Source organism: Procambarus clarkii, chromosome 33 (assembly GCF_040958095.1).
Source record: "Procambarus clarkii isolate CNS0578487 chromosome 33, FALCON_Pclarkii_2.0, whole genome shotgun sequence".
In the NCBI taxonomy this organism is placed as follows: domain Eukaryota; kingdom Metazoa; phylum Arthropoda; class Malacostraca; order Decapoda; family Cambaridae; genus Procambarus; species Procambarus clarkii.
In genome coordinates this window covers 1499419-1517470 of record NC_091182.1, presented here as the reverse complement: position 1 = coordinate 1517470, position 18052 = coordinate 1499419, and positions in this window count along the sequence as shown.

Here is an 18052-nt window from a genome sequence, read left to right as displayed (position 1 = left end):
AGTTCATGGCCAAGAAAGTACTGGGGCCTGGGGTTTCTGATAATTCTTAAAGCAAATATGACAATTTTTTGTTACCTCAGCAATATCCTGGTCTATTTTTGGCCACCAAACGCAACTTCTAGCTTCTGCTTTCATAGCATTTATGCCATTATAGCCTACATGCAGCTGTTCCAAAATCTTACATCTCAGTTCCCCAGGCACCACCACTTTATTCCTATGCAAGAGCACATCCTGGTGAATACTAAGGTCAGCCTTCACTGCAGCATACGCTGACAACAAATTATCATTCCATCCATATTTGACATTTTTCAACAACAGACTTAATTTAGGATCTCTACCAGTTGCCTTCCTAATAGTCTGGAATGAAATATCCTCAAAAGACATAGATTCCACCAGGTTAACATACTCCACTGGAATACTGGAATTTAATTCTTCTGCCACAGGCAATCTACTTAATGCATCAGCTACTACATTATCCTTGCCTGGCTTAAACTCTAAATCATACTCAAACTGAGAGAGTAGTAATGCCCATCTTTGAATTCTAGCATTGGCATTAACTGGAATCTGCTTACCTCTGCCAAACAATCCTAGCAGGGGTTTATGATTTGTTCTAGCAAGAAATTTCCTCCCCAGCAGAAAATACCTGAGTTTTTTTACAGCATATACCAAAGCTAAGGCTTCTTTATCTAACTGAAAATAATTCTGTTCCGCAGGAGATAATTTCTTGCTAGCAAAATATACTACTTTATCCTGACCATCTACTTCCTGTAATAATACACAACCCACTCCTACTGGGGAAGCATCTACCTCCAGTTTTAACGGGAGTCTACCTGTAAAATTAGTGAGCACTGGAGAATTGATCAATTCCTGCTTAATATTCATGAATGCATTTTCCTCGGTTGCTGCCCATTTAATCTAGCCCTTTTTTCAACAATTCATGCAAAGGTGCTAATTTTGTTGAAAAGTTCTTCACGAACTTACAAAAATATGTAACCATCCCAACAAAAGACTGTACTTCCCCAACTGATGTTGAGGCTGGGGCATCTATTATAGCAGCTACATTTTTGTGACAAGGAGTAAAGCCCTTACCTGAAATATGGTACCCCAGATATTCAATGGCCTTGGTCTTCAACGTTGTTTTTCCCTTATTAATCTTTACATTGTGCTTTTGCGAAAGATTCAAAATTTGTTCTAATCTAGCATCATGCACTTTCTCATTCTCCCCACATACAATAATGTCATCTAAAAAACTAGCCACACCTTCAATGTTAACTAACAACTGGGACATGAATCTCTGAAAAATTGATGGAGACGAGGAGAGTCCAAAAGGAAGTCTTTTATACTTAAATAACCCCTTGTGGGTATTAATCACTAACAATTTCTGGCTCTCCTCCTCTACAGGAATTTGCAAGTATGCATCTTTCAGGTCAATCTTAGAAAAAATTGCTCCCTTGCAGACCACTGACAACAACTCATCTATCTTAGGTAAAGGGTACTTCTCACAGTGTATGCGGTTGTTCAGTTCTTTGAAGTCTGCACAGATTCTCAAGGATTTCCGATCTGCCTTCAACACTGGTACAATTGGGGCTGCCCACTCACTATGTGTAATTGGCTCTAAGATGCCTTCTGCCACATGCTTTTCCAGGGCTGATTCTACCAATTGCTTGTAATGAAACGGCACTGTTCTTGCCTTGAAAACTTTAGGTGAAGCCCCACTTTTCAGGTGAATTTTTGCCACCATGCTATTAATTGGCTTATCTGCCTCCACTGAATATTTGTCTAACATTTGTTCGGCACTTTTAATTGTTTTAACTATCGACAATTCATCTAAGCCCGCCAAGAAAATTCCCACTTTTTCCATGAGATCCTTACCACATAGGCTAGGATTATGTGAATCCACTACATAAAAATCCTGGACAACTTCTTTTCCATTATATCCTACTTTTGCCGACACCTTGCCATAGACCTTATTCAGTACATTATCATAAGCACTTAAAGATTTTTTACCTGGTTTTACATTCAATTGCAAGGTATCTGCCCAATCTCTAAACAATGTTGACACTGCAGCACCAGTGTCCAGTTCCAAGGGAACTAACTTCCCATTAATTACAAAATTCACCACATGTGACTTCACTGAACATACCTTTTCTTTCACCGAATATAGTCGGTTTTCCTCACCTTCAGCTTCTTCAGACTGGTTACCTTCCTCTACTGCCTTGACCACAGTACCACTACCTCTTCTTCCTGCATTCCCCTGGTCGTCTCCTCTCCCAGGCCTTGTTGTTCCTGTTCAGATATTCCCTACACACTCTTTGCAAGTGTCCCTCCTTGTTACAAAAGTTGCATATATATGCACGAAACTTGCACTTGCTACTTATGTGCTTGTATCCACAGTGTGTACATCTGGTCTGGCTCTGTACGACCATAATTTCCTGAGTAGAAGTCTAACTTCCAAAAGCCCTTTCCAGGTTCAATATCTTCTCGAGCACTGTCCATGAAGTCATCGATTGTAGATCCAAATTTTCTGCCACCAGGTTAGGGAAATAATTCTCCTTTTCCACTGCCATGAACAACTGGTCCCTAACCCTGCCGTCCAACTGTGCTCCGAAGTTGCAGTGGTTAGCCAAAGCCTTCAATTCCGCAAATAAATCCTGTACGGATTCCTGCTGCTGTTTCGTCCTCTTCTGAAAATCCATCAAACTCCTGATGGTTTCACCACATACTGACGTTTAAGCAAAGCAATCAAGTCTACATAGGTCCTCGTGTGCGGTAGCTCAGGTGCACACAAATTTCCGAGAACACTATATGCTTCAGAACCCAGTGAAACTAAGAGTACCGCTTTCTTGGTGGCGTCCTCCTTAATCTCCCGGTACTGAAAGTTTGCTTTCAGCAGGCTGAGCCACAGGTCCAACGAGATCTTGGCAGTGTTTAACGGCTCGATTGACATGGTAGCCATGGCCACGGTGTAGCACACTCCACTGTTATATGCGAAGCGTCCACTCGTCCACACGACGTACCCTGCACTGTCTTGATCCTCACACCACGTCTCGTACCCAGGCTCTGTGCCAGCGATGTTTAATTCTCGTCGCCACTGTTATGGTTTTGGTCAGACAAACAATCTTCGTCCACATCGTTTTATTCTCCGCCAGTAACAACAACAAAAACATTATCAGGTACATGAAATATTATTAACAAGATCATAAACAAAAGAGCATCTGCTCCAAACATGCTACCTCCAACATCTGTAGTACTCAATCCCAACAGAGGAGGTGAAAACTTGGACGAAGAGGCCCTTCTGTGAGAGAGTGTGTGACTCCTTTCTAATCTGCCCAGTTGAAGGAGGTGTTGGAGGTCGTGAAAGAAGAGTTGCTGTCGATCTCCTGATTTATTAATTTCATTTCTTTCATTTACTGTATTGACTGATTGTATGTGTGATAATGTAATTTGTGTCAGTAAATTCACACATTTTATCATCGTGTTTAGGTGTGCCTCCAATATAATATTCTCTATGAGCATACACGAAGGTTATCATAGTGCCACCTAGGGAACATCACGTTTTCTATAGAAGCTCTTATCGTCTGGAGAGTGGTAAAACAGCACAGACTTATATAAAAGTGTACCCTAGGCCATCCGACCAGTATCGGAGCCGGAATGGTGGCAACAAGCAACGTAGTGGCTGGAGAGAGTTAAAGCCACACAGACTTTTGTGGGAGAGTACCTTAGGCTGACAGTCCAGTGGCAGATCTACAGGAGTAGCAACACTCAGGCAACAAACAGTATAGAATACACCCACTGAACTGCATCGCTGGGGTGCAGATATACTAACCTAGCTGGCGACCATGTTAAAAGAAGATAGGGAAGGAAGCGGGAAAAGAATTCCTGCAACCTTTTTGTCTGGCAGGCAAGACTCAGGGGGCTGAGTATTCTGCCTTCTGAGCCCCTAGCAGCTGATTGCTAGTGGAGCCCCAGCCCACCCCCGTGACAAGAACTCGCGACCTCGCCAGGATGCATTAATCAAGACAGTGTTGCCAGGGTACTAATACAGTGTTGCCAGTGAATTCAGTGATACTGTTACCCAACCAGCTAAGGGAATGAAACTGTGAAATTAGTACCTACTAACTTGTCTGTGCTGTCGTGTATGCTCGATAACAAAGAGATGGAGGAGGATAAAGTAAAGAAATTTATGGATACGAGGGATGAGAAAATTTTGAAGGAGTATACCAAAGCCCAGCACCAGCAAGTGTTAGGCCACTTGGGGATCCGATTGAGGACGACTAAGGTGGCGGAGCGTAGGCTAGAAATAATGGCACAACTCACAGCTCGAGAAGTGACAACAGGGGAAGAGCCGTCCCAAGATGGGCCATCCCAAGGTGAACCGTCCTAACTAGAGCCATCCCAAGAGCTACCAGTGTGGGGAGGACTCACAGTGAACGTGGGAGCAGTGGAGGGTCGAGCAGTAGTAAGAGGAGCCTGCAACTGGAAGTAATGAAGATGCAACTGGAAGCCCAACTGCGACGAGAGGAGAGAGAAGCGCAAATGCAGCGAGTGGAGTACGAGCATGAAGCTCGGCTTCAGCGAGAGGAACGTGAAGCTCGGTTGCAGCGAGAGGAACGTGAAGCTCGGCTATAGCGAGAGGAACGTGAAGCTCGGCTGCAGCGAGAGGAACGTGAAGCTCGGCTGCAGCGAGAGGAGCGTGAGCGTGAAGCTCGGCTGCGGCGAGAAGAAGGAGAGAGAGACAACTGCGACTAGAGGAGATAAAGGCAAAGAAAGAAGTCGAATTGCATCGCGTTGAGCGTGGGCTGCCCTCACTACCTGCACAGTGGGATGACCTCAAGATAATGGAATGTGACTTACCTACGTTCGAACCTCAAGAAGCTGAGGCGTTCTTCGAACACTTCGAACGGATAGTGACTCTGAAGGAGTGGCCGGAAGATGATTGGGCTGCTCTGGTCCAGGGCAGGTTTACCGGTGAGGCCCGGGAAGCCTACAACATGCTGGACCTAGAGGAGTGTGCTAGTTACGACGCATTTAAGAATGCGGTGCTCCACTCGTTCCGGATGACTCCGGAGATGTACCGGAAGCTGTTCAGAGACTGTACGAGAGCGTCGGGAAAGTCTTACGCCGAGACAGCGAGAGATATGGAACGGAAATTCCTACTATGGTTGAAGGCAGAGGAAGCAGAGTCGGTGGATGAGATCAAACGACTGATAGTGATGGAGAATTTTATGTCAGTGCTCCATCCTGAGTTGAGCGTAAGGGTGAGAGAAGCAGGTATTAAGGACCTGAAGGCTGCAGCGGACCGAGCCAACATGCTGGAGGAGGCACTACATCTCAGGATGGAGCGGCCGCCAAGACACTCGCCTTACCCCATGTCGGGAGGGAGCTTTAGGAGTTCAGGAGGAGCGAGGACGGGTGGGGACTCTCCCAAGAGTAGTGTGCCCGATGAAGTAACCCGGTTCAAGAGCTCAAAGAATGCAGGGAGGAAGCCCCAAACTGTGAGCAGTGGACGTAGCTCGGGAGCGAGTGCTGCTGCCCGGGAACCGACAACGGGGAGTCCTAGGAGGTCCCAGGAAATCTGTACCGTTGGTGCTACCAGGGTGACTGGTAGAGGGTCGCCCAGGAGAGGCGGTCGGTGTTACAACTGTGTGGGATGAGGACACTTTGCAAGGGAGTACAGTCGCCCCAGGCACGGTGGGAACGTGGCTTTCGCGAGGATAGGAAGCGAAGAAGCCAACAATAACTCATGTGATATGCCGGTGATGAGGGAGAAGAGGATTCACCCCTTTGTGAGTGAGGGGACGGTGAAGATAAGAGGAGCTGAGCCTGTTCCAGGAAGGATCCTGAGGGACACGGGATCCGACTTCACCATTGTTAGTGAATCCCTATTCCTCGAAGACTACAGAAGTTCCAGTACAGGGGAGGCCCTGATAAGGACGTTGGGGAGACAAGTGAGGATGCCCCTTCATAAGGCGACTCCTAATTCAGACTCTCGTGGTAGGGGTCTGTGCTTTACTGCCCAGGATGGAAGCTCAGGTGATCCTAGGGAATGACTTCTGTGGGGGATGTGTTCTCTCGAATTTGATTACGGGTGAGGAGTGTATAGAGCCCTATCGACAGAGCAGCAGGACGGGCGCCAGCAGTGGCGAAACGGAAATTGCGAGAGTGGCATTACCGGTATGCGCGGTGACGTCGGTACGAGACGTCAGGGAAGATGATGTGAGCGGATCCAGTCACGCTGAAGAGAACATGCTGGGTGATCTGGGGCTCGATCATTTGTTCTGAGAGGAGGCCAGAAGACAAGCGACAGATGAGGAAGGGTTGGATAGGAGTGTCCAAGTTACTCTCACCAGTCCTCTAGGTATTGACCGTACCCGTCTAGGTGAGCTGCAAAAGGAAGAGTTTCCCGAGTTGGTACGGGAGGCGGAAGGAGGTCTCACCAGACCCGAGTCACTGACTCACTTCTTCGTGGAGAAGGGAGTGCTAATGAAGCAGTGGAGACTGGTAAGAGAATAAGTGGGTGATAGTATGCTGAGAGTGAGGCATCAGGTGGTGGTGTCGGCGCGGTACAGAAACGCGGTACTAAAGCTTGCACACTCAGTGGATCCCGCGGGTCACTTAGGAGTAACCAAGACCTTAAGCAGGCTTTGGGAACATTTTTATTAGCCGGGCATGGACGCGGATGTAAGACGAATTTGCAAGACGTGTTTACCGTGCCAGAGGGCGGGGAAGAACGTCCCAGCCATCCCGAAAGTGCCTTTGGTTCCAGTTCCTGTGTTTGGCCAGGCGTTTGAACGCCTAATAATCGACGTTGTGGGACCCTTGCCTAGGACAAGAAAGGGAAATAATTACTTATTGACCATCATGTGTGCTTCAACGAGATTTCCAGAGGCGATCCCAGTGCGGAAGGTGACATCGAGATGCGTCATGGGACACCTTCAGCGGTTCCTTGCTTGGGTAGGTGAGCCCAAGGAGATCCAGTCCGACTGTGGAAGGGTGTTCCAGACGAGGTGGTTTAGGCAGGCTATTGCGAGCTGAGGAAGAGCCCAACTACGATCGTCACCTTATATACCGCAATCGCAGGGAGCGATTGAGAGGTTTCACTCCACTCTGAAGACCATCTTGACCATCATGTGTGCTTCAACGAGATTTCCAGAGGCGATCCCAGTGCGGAAGGTGACATCGAGATGCGTCATGGGACACCTTCAGCGGTTCCTTGCTTGGGTAGGTGAGCCCAAGGAGATCCAGTCCGACTGTGGAAGGGTGTTCCAGACGAGGTGGTTTAGGCAGGCTATTGCGAGCTGAGGAAGAGCCCAACTACGATCGTCACCTTATATACCGCAATCGCAGGGAGCGATTGAGAGGTTTCACTCCACTCTGAAGACCATCTTGAGAGTGTATTTTGCAGAACAGGGAGCAGAATGGGATGAGGCTGTATTTCCAGCCCTGTTTACAATCAAAGATGCTATAGTTGAGTCTCGGGGATTCTCTCCATTCCAACTGGTGTTTGGGCACGAAGTAAGGAGCCCGTTATTGATGCTGAAGGAGCAGTTGACGGTGGAGAAGACGTTAGGGACAGTGGAAGAGTATGTGCAGAGATTCCATGAACGATTGGAAACGCAAAGGAATTGGCTGCTGAACGCCTGAAGACAGAGCAAGAGAAGATGTCGATCTGGTACGACAAGAAGGCTGTCTCAAGGGAGTTTGAGGCAGGAGCCAGAGTGATGATGTTGCTACCTGGGAGAGGTAGAGTGACGGAATCACGCTTTGGTGGTCCATACTCGGTTATTCGGCGTGTGGGTCCTGTAAGTTATGAGATCAGCAAGTCGAGTCGCCCCCGCAAGACAAAGGTATGTCATATCAGTAGTGTAGATGAGGACTAGAGCGACGCGCGGCACCGCCAGGTGGCACTCAGGTGAGTGCCATCTGGCCGGTGCCACGCGTCGCTCCCGTTCTCAAGTTTTTTTTTGGGGGGGGGGGAATTTCCGGGATGTTATGACATGTGTTGGAGGAAAGTGGATCGCGTCGCTCCAGTCCTCGTGGTTTTGGGGAGCTTTTCTGTGTGTTCTGGTTAAGAAAGAGTTGTGTTGTTGTAAGAAATGGTAGGACAGGTGTCTGGCAGCTGACAGGTGGCGCACGTCACTCTAGTCCTCGTGGGTTAGGGGAATTTCCCGGAAGTTTTGGCGTGTGCCTGAGGTAATTGGAGCGCGTCGCTCCAGTCCTCAGGGGTTATGGTAAGTGGTCAGGAAAGATGAGAGTAGTGTGAGAGTAAGTGGTAGAGTAAGAAAATAGAAGGAAGAGAGAGGAAGGAGTAAAAGAATATGTATGTGTGTTTTGCGTAGCCTTAATCCTGTGTGCGGATAATAATTTTGTTGATCGTGAGATAGTGTGTAGATGCGAGGAGAAGGCAACACAGTCTGTTATATTGTTTTGGGTGGGCGCTGGATGGAGCTTCACCTCGTCGGGCAGAGAGTGCTCTGGGCCATTATGCGGTTAGACAAACCCATTAACTACCCTACAGGAAGCCCTTAAGTGGTGTTGTAAGAAATGCATGGAAAAGACACGGGAGTGCACCGGGCTTTTTTCTGTGTGTTCGGGTCATGAAAGAGTGAAGCCACTCTCGTTGTGAGACTGCAGTAGGCCATTATGCGGTTAGACAAACAATTTATCTCTCCCTACAGGAAGTGCTAAGTGTGCGAGGATGGGGGCAAAGACTCCTGCAGGAGGAGTGTGTACCATTACTTTAAGCGTTTTTCAATGACCGCGGAGGGGTAAGAGTACGGGTCGCAGGTTGGAGCCCGACTGAACGACTTTCCAAGTAGCTCGGGTATTTCTCCTCCGACACCCGGAAGTGGTGGGGCATCCATTACCAATGCGTTTCGCCAGGGTCCGCGACTCTCTCTATCTGTCTCTGTCTCTGTCTCTCTGTCTCTCTCTGTCTCTCTCTCTGTCTCCCTGTCTCTCTCTCTCTTGCTCTGTCTCTCTATCTCTCTCTCTCTGTCTCTCTGCCACTCTCTGTCTCTCTGTCTCTCTCTGTCTCTCTATCTGTCTCTGTCTCTCTGTCTCCCTGTCTCTCTCTCTCTCTCTCTCGCTGTTTCTCTATCTCTCTCTCTCTGTCTCTCTGCCTCTCTCTGTCTCTCTGTCTCTCTCTGTCTCTCTGTCTCTCTCTCTCTCTCTCTCTCTCTCTCTCTCTCTCTCTCTCTCTCTCTCTCTCTCTCTCTCTCTCTCTCTCTCTCTCTCTCTCTCTCTCTCTCTCTCTCTCTCTCTCTCTCTCTCTCTCCTTCATATTGTTCATTCATTCATTCATAGTTCCTTTTCATTAAAACTATTTCAGTTTTACATATATAAACAAAGCCAGGTAGTAGTTTTTACTAATACATCTTCTCTAGTATCCAATGATTTTCTTCGAGATTTAAAACACAGCTATTTCAAACATATTAAAATACAATAATTTGGTATCGAGCTTCAGCTCCTATCCTGCCTTAATCCCCTGCCCTATAATGAATACTAACAGTCCTATCCCTCTAAAATTAAAAAATAATCATATTTCAAATGTAGTTCAATACAGTAATTTAGTTACCGAACTCCAGCTCTTGTCCTCCACCTTACTTCCCTCACACATCTTCGTTAATACCTATTCAAATTCCCTGAAATTTCTACCCTCTGTATTTCAGACTTAGTTTAGTAAATCCAAACCATTATCAAACTCTAGCTCTTGTCCCCGGCTTAGTTCATTTGTACAAGATCGTTAGTAACAGATCAATTTTCCCGAAATTTAAAGCAGACATACTTCAAAGTTAGTAAATAATATCAAGTCAGTTACTGAGCTCTAGCTCTCGTCCCCCAACTTAGTTCTCTCTCGTATAATTGTAAATAACCCATCAATTTCACTGTAATTTTTACCCTCAGTATTTCAGTCACCGTAAATAAGATCAAAACAGTTAACGAGCTCCAGCTCTCGTCCCCGCCTTAGTTCTCTCTCGTATCTTTGTAAATATCCTATCAATTCCCCTGAAATTTTTACCCTCTGTATTTCATAGTAAATATGATTTAAACAATTATAAAACTCTAGCTCTTGTCCCTAGCTTAGTTCATTTGTACAAGATCGTTAGTAACAGATCAATTTTCCCGAAATTTAAAGCAGACATACTTCAAAGTTCGCAAATAATATCAAGTCAGTTACTGAGCTCTAGCTCTCGTCCCCCAGCTTAGTTCTCTCTCGTATATTTGTAAATAACCCAGCAATTTCACTGTAATTTCTACCCTCTGTATTTCATAGTAAATATGATGTAAACAATTATAAAACTCTAGCTCCTGTCCTCTGTCCAAGTCCACTCCTGTAAATTTATTACTATTAGTCCAATTCTCCTGACATTTGAACACCAACTACATTTTCAGTCATAGTAAATAAAAACCGGTTCAGTTATCAAGTTTCAGCTTAGTTCATTTTTTGTACAAGTTCTTTATTTTCCAACTAAATCACCTTGAGATTTAAGATCACCTTATTTCTAATGTAGTAAAATTAATCTGGACATTAACCAAGTTCCATTTCCTCAGTCTTAGATCATCGAACATAATTATATCCGTTCAAGCCTTCTCCAGCCTAACTGTTTATCAGAGTAAACACCATCCACAGCGCGAGTTTACACGCATCATCATCATCATCAACCTTTAGTGATCATTCGATCCAACAGAAAAAAACAGAGACTCGTGTTAACATAATAGGTGAAAAAAAGTTAATCTTTCTCTTATCACGTTTTATTCAATGACTGGTAGACACATACATATTTATCTTGGTAAAAACAAAACATATTAACTGTCAGACAGACAGACAGACAGACAGACAGACAGACAGACAGACAGACAGACAGACAGACAGACAGACAGACATAGGTGAAAAAAGTTAATCTTTCTCTTATCACGTTTTATTCAATGACTGGTAGACACATACATATTTATCATGGTAAAAACAAAACAAAACATATTAACTATCAGACAGACAGAGACATATGACACAGCTTAAAGCAGTTATCAGCGAAGTTTCAAAAAGTTTTTGCTGGCTTTAGACTTAGATTTTAGATTTTTGCTAGCTTTTTTTTCTATAGTTAGACGAACATCCTTTCGTTTAATCTGTCGTTTAGGTGGGGGAGGAGCGATTATTTCACGCTCAACCTCACTATCACACTCGCTATCACTGGTGGTGGTGTCAATATAGCGGGATCTATTAAGATCGTCTCCAACTCGAATCCTTCGTAGAGGAGTAAAGTTTTCATCATCACTACTTATTATCACAGTCTGAGACATAGTGCTACACTCATCACGAGGTCTAGCCCGAGATGTGGCTTTGTGTGAACTTAGTTTAGATTTGTGGGATGTGGAGGAGGAGGGACGAGCACTAGGTTCGGGGTCAAGGTTAGTAGACATACCTTGAAGTGGGCTAAGTTGAGGGTTGAGGAAAAGATTCACATCAACGTCAGTCAGCAATCCACGTTGCTGACTGTCTGTAAGCATTATACGCTCACCCAGTAAAGCTTCTACATTCAGATCATTTTCGGTTTGAGTAGCGGGGTTATCCTCTGAGAGTGAAATACCGGCAAACACCGAATCATCAAGACCTCCGCTTATAGTCATGAGATCTGGATACTCACCACTCTGAGAAATATCCTCACTCATTCTCACCACTACTTCTTCTTCTTCAGTCCTATTATCCCTAGCAGTACTACTAGTAGTAGGGTCACTACTTACTCCACACCCCCCAGTTAAAAGGCTGGGGGACAACACCTCTTCAACGGTGTTCATAAAATATATTACCTCACCACCCCTCTGATCGGCAGTAGGAGTGTTTGGTACACAATGAGGGATGGTGTTACTACTACTACTTCTATCACCACAATCTCCACCAACCGGGGCCGTAGTGGGGTGAGTAGGGAGACACACACGCGCGGGGCGTGTGGCGACACCTGTCGCGACCTGATCGCTACGGCTAGCATCACCAGTGTGTGAGGGGAGGTTGACACCGTAGTCGACTGGAGTAGGGGGAGAGGACACAGACACTTCCCCCGTGTTCGTGTGTATGTGGGTGGTTCCCAAGAATATAAAGATGTTGCCACCAGAGGTGAATCTGGTGGGCCCACTGCTGCTGCTGCTGCTGCCAGCTTTCTCCAGATAATCTAAAAAAAAACTTTACATTACTAGCATAACACACACACACACACACACACACACACACACACACACACACACACACACACACACACACACACACACACACACACACACACACACACTCTTCACATTATTGTTATTATTTCTTACATCAACATTAGCAAACAACATCAACAAACATCTTAGCACAATATGACTCAACTTAAGGGAAACGTACCTCGTATTATTGCAATAGCCTGTCCTAAGCGCCCATCCCCCTCTGAGTGAGGAGAGGCCACACCGTTGGAGGCACCAGAGGCACGCGCGGTCATCTTGGATTGGTGGGTGGGTGGGTTGGTGACGGAGTGTTTGCCCTGACAGGTCAAGGGTGAGCTATATACCCCCCGTTCACGAGGGTGCCTCCTTACCACACACCTCCAACTCCCTCAGCCTTAATAATAATAATAATAATAATAATAATAATAATAATAATAATAATAATAATAATACATAAGGATAATATAAAAGAAACAACTTTGGATTTGTTTTTATTGAGATGATTGGAAGAAGTTTGATGTGCTATATCTCCACGACATACAGGACATTTATCACATCGTGTTACACAATCCAAACATACAACCATATGCCTACACGGAATGAGAACCGTGTTTATTTCTTGAGTGAAACATACCTTACAATAAAACCTAGCTGCGCCATGCACTGCATTCTCTTCCTCTCCTTCATCCACCTCCACTACAGGGGGAACTGGGCGGGGGAAAATAACACCTTGGGATGATAATACTTCTAAGGGAGATTCAGTTACTGCACCTGTGTCCTCACTTTCACCTACGCCATCTAAAAACCACAACATAACCTCTACACAGTTAGATTCGCTAAGGAGAGGTAATACATCCTTTTTAATCTTGAGGTATTCTCTTAGTGCACCTCGCAGGGTGATGTAAGGAAATCCTACAGTAGCGGCGAGTCCATTGTAATAATCGAGACCGTGCAGGAGCGCATTTATCAATGTTTCATCGACTGCCACTGTCGGTTGAGGAGGTGAGAAAGGAACCGCATTTTTAATGAAGGCACGATCTTTCTTCAAGTTTAAGTATACACAGCGTGGGTAGTACCGAGCGTGGAGAGTCCAGGGGTCGTCTGAAGGTGTGAAGTTGACAAGTCCACCACCGCAATAAAAGCATCGTATATGGTCTCCAAGTCCTAAGAAAAAAGAATATATATATATATATAAATGAGAAAGTAAATACTAGCACGTCTCAAACAGAGTGGGTTTGTGTGATTACATTAAGACATCAATAATAATAATAATAATAATAATAATAATAATAATAATAATAATAATAATAATAATAATAATATCTTCCAATACTTACGACAAGAGAAAAAGCCAGCTCGAGATAATTCTGCCGGAGACTGACCGCACATATCAGGCCAGATGATGCCGAATGATGCCAACCGAGACTTATACCCCGCCATCTCTGGGTAAATGGGCATAGAGAATGGTAGAATTCCAGAGTTTTCCTCACTCCATTCCACAGTACCTACAATTATTAAAATAATAATAATAATAAAATAATATATATACGCTTACCGTTCCTATAAACACACACACACTATGAAAGATAGCTATGTGTTCAAACACTCACACACACACACACACACACACACACACACACACACACACACACACACACACAATCTTATTATCAAGCTATTCACAATGACTATACAAGCAACGTTATTCACAGCGACTATGAGATAACACATAATTGTGATGGATACTTACAACTGTTGGCTGAATTTCCGTCTCTTTCCAGTTGCAGGACGGAATAGGTGAAATTCAATCCATAGGCGTAGACCATGTTGCTTAGCGCAATGCTGACATTTTCAGTACGTTTACCGGTGATGAAAGGACAGTGTGGAGCTGCAGTTACATGACGACTGCGGGGGGTGTCCTCCCCCTCCACCCATCCTCCAATTAAGGCGTAACAAAAACTGCATATGCAGTAATCCACGGATTTGGTGAAGTAGAATCCATCACTGGCTAAATCCGGGGGCAAAAGCCAGTCAACACGCCATCCCACAAAGGTGTTTAACCTCATCTGCTCACAACGCAAACGTTCCATGCTTCGGAAAGTTTTGCTGCAAAAGACATCCATGCTGGGTCGAACACTCAAAATTGTGGTAAAGGTTTGACCGTTTCCGGGCTATTTATCCTCGAGAATGGGGTGACGCATATCGCTACATATTCATTGAGAAATCTATGTATAAGCTTAAAGGTAAACCCAATTAGTTTAAGCAGAGGTATTGGGAAAGATGAAATAGCTGGCATCGCACGGATTGAAACAAAAAAAAAATGTAATCTGTTCTATCCAGTAGCGGATTAAAGGTTGCACTCACACTAAACACCGCTCGTGGGAGTAGTTTTTTTGTTGGGGATAAATATGATATATATATATATATATATATATATATATATATATATATATATATATATATATATATATATATATATATATATATATATATATATATATATATATATATATATATATATATATATATATATATATATATATATATATATATATATATATATATATATATATATATATATATATATATATATATATATATATATATATATATATATATATATATATATATATATATATATATATATATATATATATATATATATATATATATATATATATATATATATATATCTTAGTATATTTTGGTAGCAGTCTTTCCTGTAGACATATATTATTAAATATGACCGAAAAAGTAAGATTAATAATTCTAACACGAATTTTCTCAATCTTTCGTACATTACGCTTCACTGTTGGAGGTAAATCAAAAATCAATTCTCCAAAATTCATTTTTATTTCTAGTCTGACGCGACACGGGCGCGTTTCGTAAAACTTATTACATTTTCAAAGACTTTAGTTCACAAATACACAACTGATTAGAACTTACGTATCTCCGATTTTATATCTACATTTGAGTGAGGTGGGAGGGGTGATGTGGCATTAACACAAGACAGAACAAGAGGGGATATTAATAGGGTATTAAAAGTATCAACACAAGACAGAACACAAACAATGGGTATTGAATAGAAGTGTTTGTAGAAAGCCATTGGTCCATATTTCTTGATGCTTCTATATTGGAGCGGAGTCTTGAGGTGGGTAGAATATAGTTGTGCAATAATTGGCTGTTGATTACTGGTGTTGACTTCTTGATGTGTAGTGCCTCGCAAACGTCAAGCCGCCTGCTATCGCTGTATCTATCGATCAAATATATATATATATATATATATATATATATATATATATATATATATATATATATATATATATATATATATATATATATATATATATATATATATATATATATATATATATATATATATATATATATATATATATATATATATATATATATATATATATATATATATATATATATATATATATATATATATATCGAGTCTCGACCTTACTCTCATGGTGAGTAGAGTAATCACCTCCATGATTTGGGTGATCATTGTAAGTTGAACTATTCTTATGCGAACTGTCTCAAGAATTCACAATCTTCTTACATCCATGGTTTTGTCTATTATGCAGTTATTCTTGTTCAACATTTCTCTTGTTAGAGTGATGACAAGAGCCTGTCTCATGTGATTCCTGGGGGGCAGGGGATTGAAGATTATGGGATAATCACCTCCACAGCTTGGTTGGTTGGTGTCTTACCTATGTACTTAGATTGAAGGTTGCATCCTTCATGGGGGCAAGTGTACAAGTATGCAACGATTGACTGCTGTAGAGGGTTCTCCTTCGGAACTGTTTTGATAAGGAGTTTGGAAGTCTTCTTGTTTTGTAGAATATTATCGGGTCTATGTTTGGCTGGGAGTAGTGCATATATATATATATATATATATATATATATATATATATATATATATATATATATATATATATATATATATATATATATATATATATATATATATATATATATATATATATATATATATATATATATATATATATATATATATATATATGCTACACCTTAGATTAATTTCTATAGTGAAGGGATATACCAAGCTCTCCACAACTTAGAAAAAAATCATAGCTCACCCAGTAAAGCTTCTACATTCAGATCATTTTCGGTTTGAGTAGCGGGGTTATCCTCTGAGAGTGAAATACCGGCAAACACCGAATCATCAAGACCTCCGCTCATAGTCATGAGGTCTGGATACTCACCACTCTGTGAAATATCCTCACTCATTCTCACCACTACTTCTTCTTCTTCAGTCCTATTATCCCTAGCAGTACTACTAGTAGTAGGGTCACTACTTACTCCACACCCCCCAGTTAAAAGGCTGGGGGACAACACCTCTTCAACGGTGTTCATAAAATATATTACCTCACCACCCCTCTGATCGGCAGTAGGAGTGTTTGGTACACAATGAGGGATGGTGTTACTACTACTACTTCTATCACCACAATCTCCACCAACCGGGGCCGTAGTGGGGTGAGTAGGGAGACACACACGCGCGGGGCGTGTGGCGACACCTGTCGCGACCTGATCGCTACGGCTAGCATCACCAGTGTGTGAGGGGAGGTTGACACCGTAGTCGACTGGAGTAGGGGGAGAGGACACAGACACTTCCCCCGTGTTCGTGTGTATGTGGGTGGTTCCCAAGAATATAAAGATGTTGCCACCAGAGGTGAATCTGGTGGGCCCACTGCTGCTGCTGCTGCTGCTGCTGCCAGCTTTCTCCAGATAATCTAAAAAAAAAAACTTTACATTACTAGCATAACACACACACACACACACACACACACTCTTCACATTATTGTTATTATTTCTTACATCAACATTAGCAAACAACATCAACAAACATCTTAGCACAATATGACTCAACTTAAGGGAAACGTACCTCGTATTATTGCAATAGCCTGTCCTAAGCGCCCATCCCCCTCTGAGTGAGGAGAGGCCACACCGTTGGAGGCACCAGAGGCACGCGCGGTCATCTTGGATTGGTGGGTGGGTGGGTTGGTGACGGAGTGTTTGCCCTGACAGGTCAAGGGTGAGCTATATACCCCCCGTTCACGAGGGTGCCTCCTTACCACACACCTCCAACTCCCTCAGCCTTAATAATAATAATAATAATAATAATAATAATAATAATAATAATAATACATAAGGATAATATAAAAGAAACAACTTTGGATTTGTTTTTATTGAGATGATTGGAAGAAGTAGATGTGCTATATCTCCACGACATACAGGACATTTATCACATCGTGTTACACAATCCAAACATACAACCATATGCCTACACGGAATGAGAACCGTGTTTATTTCTTGAGTGAAACATACCTTACAATAAAACCTAGCTGCGCCATGCACTGCATTCTCTTCCTCTCCTTCATCCACCTCCACTACAGGGGGAACTGGGCGGGGGAAAATAACACCTTGGGATGATAATACTTCTAAGGGAGATTCAGTTACTGCACCTGTGTCCTCACTTTCACCTACGCCATCTAAAAACCACAACATAACCTCTACACAGTTAGATTCGCTAAGGAGAGGTAATACATCCTTTTTAATCTTGAGGTATTCTCTTAGTGAACCTCGCAGGGCGATGTAAAGAAATCCTACAGTAGCGGCGAGTCCATTGTAATAATCGAGACCGTGCAGGAGCGCATTTATCAATGTTTCATCGACTGCCACTGTCGGTTGAGGAGGTGAGAAAGGAACCGCATTTTTAATGAAGGCACGATCTTTCTTCAAGTCTAAGTATACACAGCGTGGATAGTACCGAGCGTGGAGAGTCCAGGGGTCGTCTGAAGGTGTGAAGTTGACAAGTCCA